The sequence below is a fragment of the Cervus elaphus genome, chromosome 33 (genome assembly GCF_910594005.1).
Source record: "Cervus elaphus chromosome 33, mCerEla1.1, whole genome shotgun sequence".
Lineage (NCBI taxonomy): Eukaryota > Metazoa > Chordata > Mammalia > Artiodactyla > Cervidae > Cervus > Cervus elaphus.
In genome coordinates this window covers 26,206,907-26,214,137 of record NC_057847.1, presented here as the reverse complement: position 1 = coordinate 26,214,137, position 7,231 = coordinate 26,206,907, and positions in this window count along the sequence as shown.

Sequence of the window (7,231 nt, the reverse complement as noted above, 5' to 3'; positions counted from 1 at the left end):
GGGGAGATGCTTGGTGGGTTTCGCTACTTCCCTGTCGCCCTTTCAGCTCAGGAGATGTGGGCAGATGCTGGGTGGTGGTCTTGCTTCTTTTGCTGAACATGAGTTGGGAGAGGATTCCTCATGAACCTCACACATCTCTCATCTCTCAGATGCCAAATGTTCCAAGTAGAAAAATATGTTGACTGGTCACTGAATGGAATAATACAGGCAGTGTTGCCTTCATGAGCTCACAGCTCATGGGTGACATCACTCTAACCAGGAAGGCCTGTGCAGTTTATAACTAATCCACTGGCAAGCCAAAAACAAAGTTTTGCCTGGAGAACTCCAGACCTGGAGTACTTGCTCCCTTGACTTTACAGGGAAAGTCCAGGAGTCTGGAGAGTTCCATTGAACTGAAGACTAAATAAAACATGCTGCGACAAGGGTTGAATTTAACTGGTCCCTTCCCAAAGTGAAAGTTGCTCAGTTGTGTTCAACTTTTTGGACTATACAGTCCATAGAATTCTCCGGGCCAAAATGCTGGAGTGGGTAGCCTATCCCTCCTCCAGGGGATCTTCCCAATCCAGGGATTGAACCAGGGTCTCCTGCATTGGCAGGCAGAGTCTTTACCAACTGAGCTATCAGGGAAGCTATCAGACCAGCCCATAACTGGTCTCTTACCAGTAATGAAAAGGCTATCACAAGAGGTGTGGCTTCCAAAAACCTGCCACCGTGCATGTGAGCCCATACACCCACCTGCTAACGTTACCTCCTACCCACAAAGGGGTCGGGCGGGGCGGAAATCTCCTCCTCTGCTTTGCATTTTTTTCCCCTCTGAATTTTAAGGGAAAGAGAAAAAACTGTAAAATCAGAAGGCTGCCTATCCCCTGAGACATTTAAATTTCAGCTGGACCAAGCTCTACCCCTGTATCACAGGCAACAATTTCACCCTGGCGGGGAAGTGGACTAAGTGACTTAATGGGTATTTTCCATCTCTAATTTCCATGATTAAAAGAAAGAGGTTGAGAGGGGTACATGTGGAGCCTATTGCGAGTTTGCCAATGAATCCTAATTTAGATCAAAGAGAGACTATGTGACACTGAGCCATAAACACCCTAGTGTGCGTTGCTTCAAGGAAGTTGTTAGTGCGTCCCCGATGGCTATTATGGGATATAGTTGCGCTCTATAGGCTGCACCCTTTAATTACTAATATAGAAGAAAATCCCATATAAGAGGGAGGAATGTAAATGAGACCTCTGCTCTTTTGAACATTTTATGCACTTGCCAAATTAAAGTTTGCTGTGGACTTTGGTTTTCCCCTGATCGCTGTGGGTAGTGATCATTTGGCTCGTGGGATTAAATCCTCCTTCCCCAAAACTATTTCCGATCAGTGTGCAGATTTCCAACCTTTGTGCATGCTCTGCCTGAGACATGGATCATCAGAACCAGATTGGGAACGATTTCTTTGAAGTTTTCAAAGGTCGGGAAGAAATCCTCTTTCATCCTCATCTTTTTTCGTGCCGGGTGCTCTCCAGGGCAGGTTGAGGGGGCTGCCAGAGAGAAGGGCCCCAGGGTCCAGAGACACAATGTCACCCCACACTCATGCAGTGCCCCCAACACACGCATGTGCTTCTGCGCTCTGGGGACATGGATCTGGCTCCATAAACGCAACCACAGTCACCGACGTGGGCCTTGCTCACGTTGAGTTCTAATGCACAATTTCAGGGTGCGATGACCACAAATGTCAACTTGAACAACACAGTTTTACTGATACTTCCATCTCTAGGATTCTTCTGCCCTCTGCCTTGTGTAGGGCAAAAGGACTGAGAAAAACTTTGCATTTAAATGAAGAGCTGAGGATAGAGCCAGGCCCTGTGCAAAAGCTGAGATGCTTATTAGAATGACTACTGCAGATATTAACCATTCAGGGAGATCTGCCATGCCCAACACTACATCTTGTGCAGTAAAGCAAACTCCTTCCTTGCCATCTGTCTGATACTACAAAGAGATAATAATAATGAAACCATTGCTTAATGAGTAAGCTAAGTGGAGGATAATTCCCTACTAGATCCGTACTGTGCTCTTCTCCAAAGGATGCCATACTCTCAATGAGCCAGAGAACACAGGGGAGAGTGCGTGCTCAGGCACAAACGAGGACGCCTAAAATCAAAAACCAATGCAGCATATGTCAGTATTTAAAGCCCCATCAAAGAAACATCCAACTTTTCAGCTGTAACCCAAATATAAATTTTCCTTACCCTGTCAATTAGCAGATTACAAAACTTCTGTAGCAGGAAGACCATTCTGCCAACAACGCTGCAGTGTCTGGAATGGGTCCAGGTCAGCCAGATGGTTGGAAAAGGGGTGCAATGAGATGTTCCCTATCGGGAGAGGCAACCATTCTGCTGTGCAACAAACACAACCTTCAAAGGGCGGAGCCCCGAGGTGAAGTGCATCTCCACACATCTGGAAAAGCCTACCCACATCTGGGATCACCAAAGTACTCAGCGACAAGAAAGATGGGCTGGCTTAAGGGAAGCGTTTACAGAGGGAAAATATGCAAAATATTAAGTAATCAGAAACCTTGGTTTGGGGGCACCTAAAATATGCCTCCCCTCAGCCCTAAGCCAATGGGCATAAAAAGCAGAATCACATCTTCTCCAAGTAGGAAGTGACAGTTAAGTTGGATAATAGTTCTCTCTTTGGAACGCTGACTATACTATATGCAATTGAATGATGTAACTGCAAGGGGAAAACAAAGAATACATGTTATACTATTATTAAATGCCACCTGTACCTGTCGCTCTATTTGCAAAACTGGCTCACTTACAAATAGCACCTACTCAACTGCACAGAAAAGCTTGATTCAGAAGTTGATGATCAGTGAAGTTATCATGCTTAGTAATAACAGCAATAGCTCACTGGATTTTAAAAGTGAATTAAAAATGTAAACACCAATTGATGACTTAAAAAAAAAAACTTTTTAAGAATTTAAATCCCCTTCATTAAAATCAAAGAAGCAAAGTTACTTCATTAACTGAAATACTTTCAGGTCAGTAAAAGTGCCTTTGTTGCTATTTCTTTAAATTATTAGTGACCACGCCACCAGAGAAGGAAATGGCTACTCACTCCAGTATTCTTGCCTGGAGAATTCCACGGACAGAGGAGCCTAGCAGGATACAGTCCAGAGGGTTGCAAAAGAGTCAGACCGACTGAGAGATTAACACAGGCCACTTGTAAGCACCAACAATACATAACCTTTGACGCTTTACACGCGTCAACTTACTTAATCCTCTAAACAATCCTAGAAAATGAAATGATTCTCATCATTTCAGAGGTATTAAGTTAAAGAGCCAAGAAAGGAGCCTGCCCACACCGACAGGAACTCAAAGCACTGCTATTCCAGACCCCGGGATCCAGCTGGAAGGCCGCTCTCTCTCCACACCACTGCCATGCCACCAAGGAGGGAGTAGCGACCTCTTGCAAGTTCTGAGTCCAAATTTGTGTTCACAGAGAAGTACCACCTGTTGGTGTGCAGATGAATTGACCCAAAGCAAAACAACCAGTTTCTTTATGTCTTAATTCCTATTTTAGCTAGCTCCAGGTCTTGGCTAGTAGGACACGATTTTGCACCAGAAAGCGATTTGCACCCAAACCCAGGTTGAGGTCTCACCTTGAAGCAGCTGTTCCTGAAGGTGTTCCTGTAGCACTAGGCATCTGGTTCCACCCTGACGACCATCTTTGGGCAAATGAGAGCTATGCAGCACCTGAGGAGGGCCTGGTACTTCACTTACCATCTCCTCAGTGCCCTTCCTCCTGATTCTTTTCCTTCTGTTATTGGTGTCCACTCTCTCACAGAGGCTGGGGTGGCCGGGTACTCTTGTTGACATAGGATGGTGAGGAAGACATGAGGGTCATTACCCTGACTACACTGGCTAAATTCTTTCCAGCTGCTTTAGGGAACGTGGACTGTGCTTTCACACAGAGGATAGGTTTTCTTCATCGTGGTCTTGATCGAACAAAATAGCACATGTCATGCTCTGTCTACAATAGCCCCCTGATTAAAGAGACCATAGACCTGGCAATGCATTTGATAGCTGTAGAGATTTCAGAACCAAAGCAAGATTCACCCCCCAAGCCTGGAGTGAAATTTTATGACTTGTACCACTGTTTTCACTTCGCAATGACCTGTAAGAACGATGATCCAGTGATTAAAACAGCAATTAACTTGGTCATCAGTTTAAACTTTTCAACCCAGGCCCCTGCCCTATATCCACATCCTGAGAAGAGAAGAAAAAAGAAAGCACAAAAGCCTCATAGAAGTAACAATTGCCTACTTTAATGTTGGCAACATATAAGTAACAATTATGTTGTTAATTGATAGTTATTTCAGCAAGTTGTCATCCATGTAGATTGTTCAGATTAGCAACACTGTTTTTGCATTGTGATTCAAACAAGGACTAGCCGCAGAAAAACTTGTATTCTGTGGTAGATACATTCCAACAACTCAGAAAAGGGGACAAGCTCTTTTAAAGATACACATAACTTCTAAAAGAGTTTGGGGGATACAAAGTCTTACTAAAATGTAGCAGGCGACTGGATTAATGAAATGCAATGTTTAACTAAAGCAGTTTCTTTCTATGTAAATGAAGTATTAATTAGACAGAAGGCCCTGAAAGAAGGAGTGATAGTTAGCAGCAAGGTTATCAAGTATCTCAGGAAAAACATTACCCCTACCTGGATAGAAGGAGGCTAAGAGACTCACATCAGTCCCCGGAAGTCTCTCTCTCTCAAACTGAGGGCAGGGGCTGGTTTCTTTTTAGGACTGAAAACTGGAGCAAGTAAAACCTCAAAGAAGTCTGGCCTGAAGGAAGGATTTAGAATAAATTCACAGTCTTTGGAACTCCATGGACTATACAGTCCAAGGAATTCTCCAGGCCAGAATACTGGAGTTGATAGCCTCTCCCCCTTCTTCAGGGGATCTTCCCAACCCAGGGATCGAACCCAGGTCTCCCACATTGCAGGTGGATTATTTACCAGCTGAGACACAAGGGAAGCCACCCAAGACTAAACAGCAATGGTTAACTCTACATTTTTTAAAAGAAACTCCAAAACTCTACATCTTACTTAGTTTTCTGTGGCTTTCCAGTCTTACAAAAACAGATTGAATTTAAAATTTTTTTATTGTATAGAAGTTTAAAGTTATAGAGATTTGATTAGTGACATAAAAAAATGATCCTGAAACTGGAGGGCAGCAACTCAAGAAGGTCTAGTGGCCTCTCCAACCCCATGGGGCAGTCCTGGCCACAGTGGCAGCTGTCCAAATCTTGGGTGACTTGTTGGAAATAAACAGAGTCTAGAGGCCACTTCATAGAGTTTCTCCTTTTGGTGTTAGGCCTGGTAGGTCTCTACTAAAACGTAAATGCTGTGGCCCGATCTATAAATGTTCATCCAAGTTCTATCCAGAAGAGTGATATATTATTAACCATTAGCAACTTAGCACCAATTTATTACCCAGATTAATATCTGTCCCCTGGGAGGGGTCTTGGAGCAATGGGACAGAATGTAAGTATGGCTGGGAGGAAGACAGGATTTTAAGTCTAAGGGGAGAGACCTGGATTGTGTGCTGACTTCGGGGGTCCAGTTAAGAAGTACCAGGTGGAGAGAGGAGTAAGGAGCAGAGAGAAAAAGGAATAGAGAAAAAAGAATGCCACAGTGCCAAGAACAAGATTCCTGTCTGCAGCCACCATTTGCATTAATCACATCAGCCTTGTTTAAGAAGAACATCGATTCAGGCCACCACACACAGCTGTGTAGGACAAGACCTGCACAAGGGTGCAAGTAGGAACTGGAATCCAGACAAGTCCCCTGGCCCAGCCCTGAGCCCTGGAGGGACTGCATCTCCCAGGAGTCACAACCTTCTCTAGCTGGTGCAAATATTTTGCAGGGCCAGGCCTGCATCACTATTAATATCACAATATCACATCCTCATCAATAATTTTCAAGCTTTTCACCCATGGAGGGATGAGAATGTGTTGATACTTCTGGCAGCACAATCTTCTCCCACCCGGGGAGTGTGACAAGGGACCTCACGGCCTTCCAATGGCAAGAGTGCACCCAGACCACCGTCCCCCAGTCGCTCTCCTGACACTCAGGCTTATCTGGGAGGTGGCAGAAGGCAGCGGACGGGAGGCTGTGGCCCAGGAAAGAACATCGCAGCAGTTATCAATGACAGAGCTACTGGAGCCAAGTGTGTACTGGAAACATCATGGACACTGATCTGTTGTCAGGGTGGTCAGAGGACAGTGGAGGAAGCTTCCATTTTACTAGGCTCCTACTCGATGAAAAGTGAAAGTGAAACATTTTTATCTGCTCTCTTTTCTGCTATATTATTTACTGCAAACCACCCCCCACCCCTGCCCCAGATCCAGGATCAATGGTAGGGAGATCTCTGTGCCCTGTAAGCTATTTCTCTCAATGCTTTCAGGACATTAATTTGCAAGGTTGTTTCTAGCATATTTTGACAAGGAGTAAGTAGCCTATTAGCTCATTATTTCTTCAGAGGAGCACTAAGAGGCTCAAGAGAAAATCCTCCTGGCCTTAGAGTATCTTACCTGATGAAGATAACCAGGAAATGCTCATTTGGGTTTTGCCCACACACTTTTCTGTAGCTGAGGCTCACTTTGGACCTGTGGTCATCTGGGGTCCCCCAGGATTGCTGTCACCTCCGGAGAGCTGTGAGCATCCTTGGTGAACCCAGATGGGAGACCAGATTCCAGTCATGAAAGAAGCTTAGGCGATCACCATTGCATTCACTTCCTCGGTTTTTCTGTCAATATTCCAATTAATGACATAATGCAGACACTGAATATAGAGGAAGCAGCCACCGAGGAGATTTCAATCAGAGGCACCAACTGCCCTTAAGTTCTTCCTCCCAACTGTCCACACTCACTGCCCAAAATGTTTGCACAGGTTTAAGGGGTTGTCTGTCTCAATGGTCCTGTTAAATGCAAGCCTGCTGCTTTGGAGGGCCAGTACATTGACAGACCCTATGACAGTCACGCAGCAGGTATTTACTGATGACCTCTTCTGCCCAATCGGGTCGTATGCTAAGCCCTGGGGAGACAGTGCTAACCACATGGACCATGGAGTTGCCCACCTAATCTGCCAGTCTCGTCTATCCAACTTTTTCATCTTCAGCTTTTGTTACTGCTCCAGGAAGCCTTCTGTGAGCCCCAACTCTGGTTTAAAT